Here is a 12,774-nt window from a genome sequence, read left to right as displayed (position 1 = left end):
AGAAGAAATGTGTCACGTGAACCTTTGTTTAAAGAGTCTACTGAAAAATATCTTCAACCACAGTTACATAACAGGCCCAGGACAGCGTGTGAATTGGGTTCTCTAGAAGGTATCTGGGAGGTGCTCAGGACGGGGGAGCAGAACCAAACTCTGGGCCCTGAGGTCTGGACCTGTGCTGTTTAGAAATCTGCTGAAGAGAGCTTCGACCCCTTGTTACTTGGGCTTCACTCTGTGAGGCTCCTAGACATTGCATGTGGCGTCTCCATAGTGGGCCTTCCTCCTTGGTCCAAGGATGAGGACTCTGGTGCAGACATTTTGTTTTGATGGTTAGGGTAAAACACTGAAGAAAGCAAAGAGCATCTTTAGTCTTTCAAAGCATGCTTTTTTTTTCAACTTTTTTTTTTATTAGATATTTTCTTTATTTACATGTCGAATGCTATCCCGAATGTCCCCTATACCCTTCTCCCACCCTGCTCCCCTACCCATCCAGTCCCACTTCTTGGCCCTGGCAGTCCCCTGTATTGGGGCATATAAAGTTTCAAAGCATGCATTTTTTAATGCAAGTTTTTATAATAAAGTAACCATTCATAACTAATGCAGTAGGGCAAAACCAGCTCCTCCCTGCATATGAAGGGCAACTGTAGCCAACAGACCATCTGAAAGAATGTTACCACAGAAGGGCAGATTCTTTAAAGAACACTCTTTTCTTGGATTATTAGGTATTGTGGTTTGAATAAGAAATGGTCCCCATGGGCATACATGTTGAGTCATCAGGGAGTGGCACTGTTTGAAAGGATCAGGTGTGTGGCCTTGTTGGAGAAGAGTGTGTTTCTTGGGTTTGGCTTTGAGGTTTCACAAAACCCATGCCAAGTCCAGTGGCTCCCTCTTGCCTGAAGACCAGTATGTCAACCATTTCTCCAGCACCATCGTTGGCATACCTGCCACCATGCTTCCTGACATGATGATAATGGACTAAACCTCTGGAACTGTAAGCACATCCCCAGTTAAGTGATTTCTTTCATCAGTTGCTTTTGTCATGCTATCTCTTCACACCAGTAGAGCAGTAAGACACTAGGGTACATTCATTTTAAAAATTAAAAGCATCCTAGCCTGCCATGTATTTCTCATACAAACATTAATTACTGATTGCCCATACCTCTAAAACATGAATAATACTTTCTGCTACTTGAGGCCAGATCACACCTAACCAGCAATGTAAGAGGATGTGTTAATGGGATTTGGGGAGGTGTCATGGATAGCTTTTCAAGTTGTGTGTGTGTTTCTTTGTTGGTGCCGTTGATTGACCCCAGGACCTGTGTACCAACCAGTGTATTCCTCCCCAGGGACAATTCTGAAGACCCCAGTTTATATGAAAATCTGCTGGACAAGTGGTTTTCAGATAAGAAGTGAGACTTACCCTCCAGCATGGCTAGAGATAACTTCGTAATTGGCAAACGCTGTGCCACAGAGCTGTAGGCCCTGCCCTTGGTTTTATGAGCCCGGTCTTAGCACCTAAATTCAAGTAGCCTTTGAACTTGTCCCGTCCTCCTCTGCTGGCCTCCTGAGTCCTGGGGTTACAGGTTCATCTATTCCATTCAGCCCTGTGAAGTGGGGCTTTTGTTGTTTGTTTTAGATTAAGAAGGCTAATGGCAGCTTATGGATGATGGCCAGGCTTAGATCTCTTCTGGGTTTTTGTTTTGTAATGCTGTTTCTGGGACATGATCACAGGACTCCATCAGTGTCAGTGCTGTGTTACAAGCTATAGTGCTGTTGTTGCATTTAGTTTTTGTGTGATAAAATTTGCATGTATATTTCTAGGTCTTCTGGACCTATGCTTCCTATCCTGTTTTTTGTCAATGTGGAATTAAACTGATAATTTAAGGAAAACAAAGTGTTTTTTTTTTTTTTTTTTTGAGACAGGGTGTTGTTGTTGTTGTTATTGTTGTTAATCAATCTCTGTCCTGGAATTTGCTATGTAGACCAGACTAGCCTTGAACTCATATTTACTTGACTCTGTTTCTTAAGCACTGGGATTAAAGGCATGTACCACCATGTCTACTATCCTATAGAGTCTGGAACAAGCAAAGGCTTACAGACTGGGGATTATAGAGGCTCCATATTAAAAGATGGGGTTGCACATGAAAACATGGAAAACACTTAACTACAGACGGAGAAAAGCCCTGGGAGATCCTCGGGAGAAGAGCTCAGCCACCACCAGACTGTCCCTCTCGCACTATCCAGCTTCATGGTCCGAATAGCTATGCCATCTTTTCTGTATAGGCTAGCAGTCAGGGTTCCCAAGTAGCTTACGAAGGTTTTCAGAGATGGGCTTCCTAAAAGCACACAGATGAGCAAATGCAGTGTTGGAAGATAGCACCAAGCCTATGATGTCATCTCTGATAGGAAGGATTGGCATGTAGAGGGGAGTGGCCTCACAGAAAGAGCAGCCCTGACAGGTCCTGTGGAAGAGGAGAAAGCGTAGCTAGCGCCGCCTTGTGGGGTGGAGCCTGGGAGGTGGGAGGAGACCAGGCCCTCAGGCCTCTGAGACTTTAGGCTGGGGAGCTGTCAGGAGCACCATGGAACAAGTTCCAAGGCCTAAAGAGACAGTGCTCAGTTTGCAGTGTGCTGAAGTGGATTAGAGGGGCAAGGACAGGAAAGAGCAAGTTTGGCATAAAGAAAGCATCCATGAAAAATACTCAGGCTGAAGCATGGACAGCTTTGAGTTAACCGTGGAGCAGAGCACAACCTCCATTGAACAGAACATGCCATAGGCTGACAGGTCCCCAGCTGGTGTAAAGAGCAGTTTCCTGCTACAGTATCACTGGAGCAGGACCAGCTGAAGGGGTTCATGTTCTCAGCTAATTCAACGTGAAATAAACCTTTGAAGAAGACTGCGGCATCTGTAAACAGCTTACAGTAATGAAATCATACTGATTTTTTTTTTTTTTTCTAAAAAAAAAGCAGAGCGTGTGAGAGACAATCTAGGGAGAACAGTGACCCATCCCAGTGCACGAAGTGGTCTTTTCAGTCCATGTATGCAGACAGCTTTATAGTTGTGATTTAACATAAACATCCAATCACTTTCATGTTTTCACAATAAGTCCAGAGTTTCAATCAGCTTATCTGTCAATAACTCAATCATTTTCATTCTCTTCTCTTTTCTCACTGACATTTTCCTCTCTCTCTTCCTCTTTGAGACCGGACCTCACACTGCATCCCAGGTTGGCCTAGATTGGTTGCTGTGTAGTCCAGGCTAGTCTCCAAATCATGGCAGTCCCCTTACTTTGGCTTCCCAGCTCCCTTGGTTATAGAAATACATCTGTGTGTCCTGAGTCAGTCTTCTAGCCATTTCCCCTGCCTCTCTTGAATCAAAAATATCTCCAATTAGTCTTATCGCTAGAGATGGCAGATTCTATTGGGTGAAGGGTCAGACTGGTAAAAAGTAACCAGATCATGCTGTATGTATATATGTCTTTAAAACAGAAAGGACATTGATACAAAGATTGCTGTGTTGTGTCTAAGGCCATGAATTAACTTGCTCTGCACCATCACTTTAAACACACACACACACACACACACACACACACACACACACACACACACGGAAAAGAAACCTGCTTTCTTTCTAGTCTCCTTGGAGCTTGTCCTGGATGTAATGCAGTTTCTTTTCTCCCACAGGCATCTCGTTGATTCTTAGGGTTAGAAGAATTGCACTAACAGGAGTCTGCAACCTCTCTGCCCTGCTGATGCACCCAGGCAGGGCTCACTGATTTGCAGGAGTACATGACCACAGATCAGAGCCACTGGTAAGTAGGTGCAGCATGTGGCACTCTGTGGCTTCCACGTACGAGTGTGTGCATGCACACACAGACAGGTGCATAAGCATGTACAAAGTGTAGAATCTTAGAGCCTTGAGGTGCATTTTAATTGGGTTCTTTAAATACTGCTACTAGAGAATGATGGTGAGGTGGTTATTTCCCCTGCCAATAATCAATAATTTAAGATAGTAGTAAATGTGTGTTTGTAAATGAATGGGATTCTGGGAGAAGGTAAAGTCACTGATAAGAGCCACGGAAGCACTTTCCTTACATAATAGTTCATCTCTGAAAACAGTAATGCTTAAATGCAGGCACTGTTTGTGTAAAAAGCCTTCTCCTTGGTTACTTGATTCAGTCTGTATTAGTAAAATGCAAATGTACAGGTGAGGCAATTTCTGTAACACTGGAAAAGGTCACCTCTCAGGGCAGTCCCTCAGTGCAGGGCGGACCCAAGATCCATGCCAGTCAAGTGGAAATTGTACTGATGGTTCTAGCTGAAAACAATGGCTATGCTATCTGAATGTACATAAAACTGTAAGGACTCGTTCTTAGTCAAATGGGAGAACGGCCCTGGCCTCTGCAGTCGAAGCACAAGTCACTTGTCTTGATGGCAGTTACACATCAGAAGGGACACCGTTTCTTCTGTTTTATTCTCAGAAGCTTTTCTGACAGAAGCAGTACACCATGATCCTGCCTGAGGGTCTTGTTTTGGATTCCAGGCAGTCCCCATTTCATTGCAGTGGTTGCATTTGGGTCAGAACACGGCATTGTTCAATATGGCAGCCTCTTGGCCACACACAGCTCTTTTTTTTTTTTTTTAAAGATTTATTTATTTATTTATTATATGTAAGTACACTGTAGCTGTCTTCAGACACTCCAGAAGAGGGCGTCAGATCTTGTTACGGATGGTTATGAGCCACCATGTGGTTGCTGGGATTTGAACTCCGGACCTTCGGTAGAACAGTCGGGTGCTCTTACCCGCTGAGCCATCTCACCAGCCCCACACACAGCTTCTGAGCATTGAGGCATGGTAGTGCTATCTGAGATGTTCTCTGCAGTGAAATAAGCGCTATTCCAAGTACTTAATACTAAAAACTACCATGTAGCAGGGCATAGAGGCCCATGCCTTTAGTCTTGGCACTCAGGAGGCAGGGCAGGCGGATGTCTTGAGTTTCAAGCGAGCCTGGTCTACAGAGTGAGTTCCAGGACAGCCTGGGCTGCATAAAGATACAATAACAACTCCATGATATTTAAAATTTTTCATACTTTAAATGTGGAAATAACACTATTCATATATTAAATAAAACATTAAAATTAAAATTATTTTCATTTTCCTCCATTTTACCATGTGACAGCTAGCTGTCTCCCTTTTCTCTCTCGTCTCCCTTGTTCTTTCTCTTTTAGGTAGAAGTTTGAACTTCAGGCTAGGCTTCAGATCTCTTGCCTTAAATTCCTGAGTGCTCCATTACAGGCATGTGTCACCATGCTGGATTAGAAAATTTTAAGTTGTTTGTACCTTGGATTTGTCAGTCTCTCTGTGTTTACTTTTTTATTGACTTGTTTACTTATCTGTTTATTTAAAGCAGGGTTTTGCATGTAGCCCAGATTGGCCTAGACTTATAACAGCTCTGCTGCCTGAGCTTCCCATGTGCTAGATTTTAGGCGAGCTCCTTCACACTCAGCTGCGGCTTGTATCTTCCTTGACAGGCTGGTCTCTATCATCACGTATGGTCATTCTTAGTCCTCTATTGTTTAGTGTTCTCTGTTTCTTCAGCTTTCTTTTTCATACAGATAATTCATAGAAATCTGTATTGTCTGATGAATATGGCTTTGATTATAGCCAAGTGTTTTCTTGACTTCCTGCCGTGTGCCAGACAATATTGTAGATGCTTGTGGCACCGCAGCAAGCAAAACTGCACTCATGGAACGTTCTAGATGCAGACCTAGAACAAATAGATGAATGAAACACATCTTCTGGTGCCCCATGAACTTAGAACTGCAGGGTAGGCAGGGGTTGGGGGCTCAGGGCCAGGACGTGGGGTGCTTTGAGGAAAGCTCCTCCATTGAAAAGTATCTTCCGAACAGTGATTTGAAACAGCAGAGCAAGCAGTCCCAGGGGAAGACAGTGGGACTGGAGTGTAGACAGGATAGCAAATGCAGAGATCTTAGGATGCAGCCAGGCCAGGCTTGCCTGGACAGGAGGGAGAGGTCCCCACAAGAGTAAAGCAAGCAGCATAGGGCTACATGCAAATGACGGTTATACTAAGGGTTTTTGTTTCTGATGACATGAACAGGGGTTGGTGGGTTTCAAAGAGAGAGGTGTGTGGCACCTGCTCTTCTGAGCTGCTGCAGTCTGAATAGTCCAAGATTAGGGCATTTACAAGGGGGAAGTCGAGTGGAGCAGTGGCCAAGTGCCTGAGACCAAAGCTAACTAAAGGAAGTGAGATGGGATTGGCAAGGGAGACGGGTTGGATAGCAGCTGGACAGCGTAGTACAGGGTCTGAAAACCTGCTGCTTCAGTGAGCAGCCCTCCACAGTCAGTGCAGTGGATGGGTTAGATCAGCTGGGACCTTGGGATTGTGGATTTAGCCATGACCTTGACAGTAGCACATTGAACGAAATGGGCAAGGATAATTGGGAGAACGCTGAGAAACCGAGCTTAGGTCTTGAGTCGAGGAGAGCTAAGGAAGTTGATTTTACACTGCTGGGAGAAGTCAGCACCGGCTGGCCAGTGTAAGTAAGCCTTGCTTTCCTGAAGAGGCTCTCTTGATTTGTGACTTGGAAGACAGGCACCTGGGTGAGTAAGGCTGGGGAGGGGAGCTGAGCTCTTAGGCAAGTGTCCTGGGCTTGCTCTGGGGTGGGACAGAGTGGGAGTGAGCAGAGAGGCTGGCTCTGACTCTGCTCCAAGGTTGCTTTGCTTGTGAAATTTGGCCTCATTTCTCCTTACTCAGTGCCATTTACATTCTGACAATCAAAATTCTTAAGAAACAAATGTTAAAACTTAGTTCCTGTCAACTAGAAGTGCTGAAAGCCTGGTTCTTGGGGATTAATTCCCTGTACGTTACTTTTAAAGGATGTTACCAAGATATTTGAAGACATAAAGTCTAAACCATGCCCCAAGCCATGGACCTAAACCACTGCCTAAACATCTCTATACTAGATCAGATAATGCCTACACTTAACGTCTTCTAACAGGGAAGTAGTGTCCGTGCCTGCCACAGCTTCACGAAGGTCAGATGGAGGCAGTAAGACCAAATGTAAAGCGCCCTTCCCACCCTTCCCCTTGGATAGTAGGGAGGTTAAGTTTGGCTGATGTTTGTCAGAACATTGAGTATAACTGGGGAAAGTGGAAGCTGACACCTTCTGGGCTAATAATAACTAATTCACAACCTGCTGAAGGGACATGCAGAAAGTTTGCACTTGCCTTTGTGCTGCTTTGCATAAGAATGACCCCCATGGGGTATGAGTGTCTCCACCCCACACAGTGAGACTCTGAAAGGATCCAGGATAGGAGGTGTTGCCTTGTGTGTCACTGGGGGTGGGGGTGGGGGGCTTTGAGGTTTCAAAAGTCCAGTCCAGGCCCACAGCTTGTGTGGATCAGGATGTAGCTCTCAGCTTCTGCTCTGGCCACTGCGTACATGACTCCATGCCATCCCACCATGATGATAATGGAGTCACCCTCTGAAACTGTAAGCCAGCCCAATTAAATGTTTTTCTTTATAAGAGTTGCTTTGCTTAACACAGTCTCTTTACAGCAATAGAACAGTGTCTAAGACATCAGACTTTGCTATAACAACACCACAGGAACCATCCTGTTGGGTCATCCTGGAGTTGTGTGGTCAGGGTTCTGACAGAAGTCTAAGCAAACAATCTGTTTATCCCCAGAAACCTCAGCGTTCAGAGCATCTGCTATTTGGGTCCTGTAAGGTAATAATGGCACAGTGTGAGGTCATTCTCCCTGTGGAAGATACTCTTTAGGATGATAAAGCATATTTCTATTTCATACCTGAAGTAGAAGTAGAGTTGTGCTTTCTTTTCACAGTATAGTCCTCCTTTACATGAAGAGCCAAGTGGGCACGGTGGCACACGCCTTTAGTCCCAGCCCGGGGACGGGTAAGGTTCTTGGGACAGTAGATGGTAGCTAAGAGGAACCTTGGAGCGCATTCCAGCAGGAGCTGCCCTTGTCTACTGTAGGACCAGGAGGGCATCAGATTCTGGAGTCTGGCCATCTTCCCTCCTAATACCCTCATATCTATAATAGAAGATTACATTTCAATGTCTTTTGGGTAGTTTCCTACATTTTAATTTTTTAAAATACTATTCTTTATTCTTAGATGTTTCACTCATTCATGCAATATTTCTTGATTGGATCTGCCCCTAACTATCCATCACTCCCTTCTGACACCTCCCAAACATAATAAAAGAAATCAATAAGCTTAGAAAAAACTTCCTTAGTCTAAAACAAATGGAATAAAGTAGTTTAGGAAACAGTTGTTTGACTGAAATTCACTAAGCCAAAAGTTAGGATTTTGGTTAGGACCAAGTATAAGTTTCCCTGTTTTCGTACACTGACATCAGTATGTAAATGAGGGTGACATTTTACTATTTTGGGAAGTGTGATTATTTCTGCCTTGTCATTCAAGGAAGTGCTTGCAGTAACAAGCAGATGTCCCTTTTAGATAATGTTGGGGAAAGAATATAGAAAGTGACTCTTCTGCCTCGGGAAAAGTGGTCCATGAATCACTTTTTTGGTTTGTTAGTGATCATGACTCTTAAGTTAACCCTGGAACTTCATCCAAATACAAGTTGAAGCTAGGGTTTCCCTGAGCCATAGGTGATTCTTTTAGTGACATGCGGTCCACACATGCTTTAGGAGCAATCTTGACAACAAAACGTTCATGTGGGCAAATGTTATATGTGCCACTCCTGTGCAGAGTGGGTGCGGCACACCCGAGCTGAACACAGGTCCCTGGGAAGGTACCAAGAGAAAGCCATTGAGCTGGTTCCCTGTCACTGAATGTCAAAGATGAAAGTCTCCACTGTTGGAAAATTCTAGAAGGTCCTTCAGGCTGACAAACCACTCCAGGAAGCAGGCTTTTGTGTGCCACAAGAGGGAGCCCCTGATCTAAGGCATGAATTTGTCTTATTTTGCTAGTATTTGTTTTGTTTGAGCTTATTATATCACCCTGACTGGACTGAAACTGTGTAAACCAGGCTAGCCTCAAGATCACAAGAAATCCACCTGCCTCTGCCTCCCAAGTGCTATGATTCAAAGGCATGACCCACCATGGCCAGCTTTTTCTGGAATTTACATATATAAAGGGAAAAAGTTTGAGCTCACAGTGTTTGCTTTTAAGTGTAATAAATGTGATACTATAAGGAGTAATCTTTGCTTTGGTTCCTTCTTACATGTTTTTATCTGTGACTTGTTTGTGGCAGATTTAAACGCCACCCCTGATCAGTCAGCCTGTCCTGGTTCCCATTATAGCGCTGTTCCCTCTGAAGCTGGTGTGAGAGCTCTCCTGTGGTTGCCTCTCACTCACATGGAGCCTGCTGCAGCCCCCAGCAGAGGAAAGTGGCACTTGTGTAGAACGTGGCATGATTTTACCTCACTGTGGAGCCCAGTGCTCGCACATGCTCTCCTCCCACCCCTATGGTTCGGTCATAGAACTGTGATGCTCGCACTGGTCCCAGAGGCCAGTTCTCTTGCTCAGGGGGGCAGAAAGGAGGTAGAACGTAGCTAACACAGAGGCAGGCCGCCCTCTTCCTAAGTTGCTCGTTAAAATCACGAGTCATTTTAGCAATACAAAAACTGCACAAGGAACTCAATGTAGAACTCAAGTGGTACGTGGTCATTAAGCCATACTGTGTATTTTCCCAGAAGCCTTTGCTCCTCATTGCTTTCCTCTCTACTAAATCTGTTGTAATTCCGATGCATTTTAAAATCATGACAATGCAAACATACAGACGTTCTCAAACATAGCCACTGTCATGTCACAGCATGCTGTTTTGTATGTTCTAAACCAAAGTATCAGTTGTGTCTGTTGGGAGGGAAAGAGAGGCTGTGAAGGTTGGAGGTGTAGGAACGGTGTCAGATCAATCCAAGTGTTGATGTTTATGAGAGAGAAGAAATGAGGATCGGGCCGATTAGGCAGTCAGAAAGGCTCAAAGAAAGCTTCATCTGTTCCCAGAGGGAGTGCTAGGGTCTATCCTGGCTTTACCTTGTAGCTAAATATCTGCCAGTTTGGGGCCTGATGCAGGGATGGGAGGGGTGAGACTCCTCCTGCAGATGGCCGTCAGATTGCAGCAGTCCAGAGAGCTGGGGAGTAAGCTCTCTCTACTTAACAGGGGACAGGGACAGTATGTCTCCCTGATCTTTACAGTTCATATCATATGCATTGTCTGACCTGGGATTTTTCTTCCAATGATGTAACTTTGAGATTATTTATATTGTCTGTAGCCCTTACTCAGTATTTTATTTTATTTTATTATTATTATTTTTTTTTGGTTTTTCGAGACAGGGTTTCTCTGTATAGCTCTGGCTGTCCTGGTACTCACTTGGTAGACCAGGCTGGCCTCGAACTCAGAAATCCGCCTGCCTCTGCCTCCCGAGTGCTGGGATTAAAGGCCTGCGCCACCAGGCCCGGCTACTCAGTATTTTTATGATCTTGAAGTTGGTTCATTTGTATGTGTGGTAATGTACTTGTTAGTGTATGTGTGTACGTCCTCAAATGTGGAGGCCAGAGGTTGATGTCTACTGCCTTTTTTCCATGGCTTCGTGGCCTCTCAATAAACCTGGAGCTCATCACTTTGGCTTTACCAGTGGCTGTGAGCATCTGGGATGCACCTCTCTCCGCCCCTTCCCTCCCTTGCTGGGGTTACAGACATGTGCCTCTGTACTGGGCTTTTTACCTGGTCCTGTGAATCTAAACTCATGTTCACCCAACTAAGTCATGTTCACAGATTTATGTCTCTGTTTTTAAAATGTATTTTCCTATTGAAAGGCTTCTGAGTATTCATGATTTTTTTTTCTTTTAACTATTAGAAGAAGAGTAACTGCACTTTTTTTCCACTTCATAGGGAATGTACCAGATTAGCTCTGGGGTAGATAACCAGAAAGTTCCAGGGTCTTAGAGCACTCATAACTTGAAACTTAATAGCTGTAATGACTTGGTCTTTGAAGTGGTTGTTTTGTGCCACAGCCTCATTAACACTTGTCACTGTCAGAGTTTAATTCTTTGCAAGCTAAGGGTATAACATGGTTTCTGTATTTTTAGTTAGAATTGTGAGTTGATTGTGTAGGAGATTCTGAATTTGCATTACTGGCGCGTTTCCCCCCCCCCCCGTGTGTATGTGTATGTGTATGTGTGTGCACTTGTATGCAGGTGTTTGAAGAAGCCAGGAGAGGAATTCGGATCCTCTGGAGTTGAAATTTCATGTGTTTATGAGCTGCCCAATGCGAGGCCTGAGAACTGTCCTCTGGAAGTGCCCTTAAGCACTCCGCCTTCTCTGCAGCCCATGTGGCTGTGCCTGTGGGTGTCGTTGCCTTACAAGTCTGGAGGAAATCTATATATTTGGTGCATAAGTTCCTTGGAATCTATATAAAAACAAGTATCTAACCTCACCAGGATTAGGGCTTAGTTTTTTATTTTAAAAATGGTGCCTTTTGTTGAAAAAATTTGACTGCACTAAAATTCATCACTGCCCTTCCTGTGGGGCAGTGTTCCTTTGTATCTTATTTTAAATTCTTCCTCAGTCTAAGGTCTTCTAAAGTGGCTTTTAGTGTGTGGGAGAATGGACTGAAGGATGCCCATGTTTTGCTCCTACCGGTATCTGTGTCCACCAGCACTGTCCCTGGCTGATGTGTCCTCTCTGTCTGTCCTCCCATCTCTGTCTAGATGTTTTACATTGTAGGTCATTGTGCTCCAATTGCCTATTTCTTGACTTATTCTCCTTCTGATGGCTTCATTTATCACCTCTTCCCTGACCATTTAAAACCTCCATGCCTTATACTAACTTAAAATGGCCCTACTCGCTACCCTTAGGTTTCCAAATACATTTTAAGATCGTGTCCAAGGACAAATTTGCTATTGATTGGGGTCATGCCTTGTATTTATAGATGAATCTGAAAACTGATATATTTGTGGGACACATAGTTCCTTTCTTCTTAATGTCCCCCCAGGTGTGTTGTTTATAAAACCTTTTTACTAAATACCAAATTAAAATTTTGTCAAATACACTTAACAATATTAATAAATAGATCTTTTACTTAATGTTTTTGCTCACATTTGGATCAAATTAATCTCACAGTGATTATTCTTTCCCGAGATGAAGATTATAAGTGTCTGCTTCACATTCTGATAATGTTAGGAGTTTCATGTTGTGTTGCTGTGAGATCTACTTGGGTAGGGAATAGAGGCAAACACCTAACTTGATCTTGTCTCCGTATGGCAGGTCTGGGGGCTGCTCCAGCTTTCAAGTCGACTTGCTTTGTTTTCCCTGTCACGTGGCTATCGCCCCCCCCCCCCCCCCAGCTCCCTCCCCCCGCCCCCACACATGCACACAGGCAGGCCTTCTGTAGCTGTCAGACTGATTGGACCTGGTTGTTTCTTGCCTGGTTGGCGGATACCTTACTGTACGTATTCCATTGATCTCTCCTTGTGATCAAGTTGCTTGAATCTGTGTGTAGAACAACACTATTACCATCATAGTTTTTCTTTTCAGGATCTTCTAGGTTATTTCTGCTTTATATTTTCACTCCAGATGAACTTCAAGAGGATCTGGCCACCCCCTCCCCCCAATAAAACCCACCGTCTGATTGGCAGTGTTAATTTCCTGAAGACATTCGTGTTTTCATTTTCTTGCCTGATGATTGCTGTGGGTTCATCTGGCTCATACATTTTGAAACTCTTTGGTTAGAGCAGATTAGTCCCCAGATTTCTTTTCCAATTGAAAT

The 12,774-nt window shown here is 44.2% G+C and overlaps 1 long non-coding RNA gene across 6 annotated transcripts in view; it reads left to right on the top strand.

Annotated features, from left to right (window-relative positions):
* Window positions 1-12,774, top strand: part of LOC110317414 — a 136,648-nt gene that overhangs the window by 33,921 nt on the left and 89,953 nt on the right. For all 6 annotated transcript variants that reach the window (XR_003843256.1, XR_003843253.1, XR_003843252.1 and 3 more), the window contains one exon: window positions 3,679-3,806. This is a non-coding gene — a long non-coding RNA (uncharacterized LOC110317414). The remainder of the gene's footprint in view (window positions 1-3,678; window positions 3,807-12,774) is intronic.

The sequence above is a fragment of the Mus pahari genome, chromosome 2, assembly GCF_900095145.1.
Source record: "Mus pahari chromosome 2, PAHARI_EIJ_v1.1, whole genome shotgun sequence".
Classification (NCBI taxonomy): domain Eukaryota; kingdom Metazoa; phylum Chordata; class Mammalia; order Rodentia; family Muridae; genus Mus; species Mus pahari.
The sequence above is the reverse complement of the archived record's forward strand: the minus strand, read 5'-3'. Positions and strand labels throughout refer to the sequence as shown.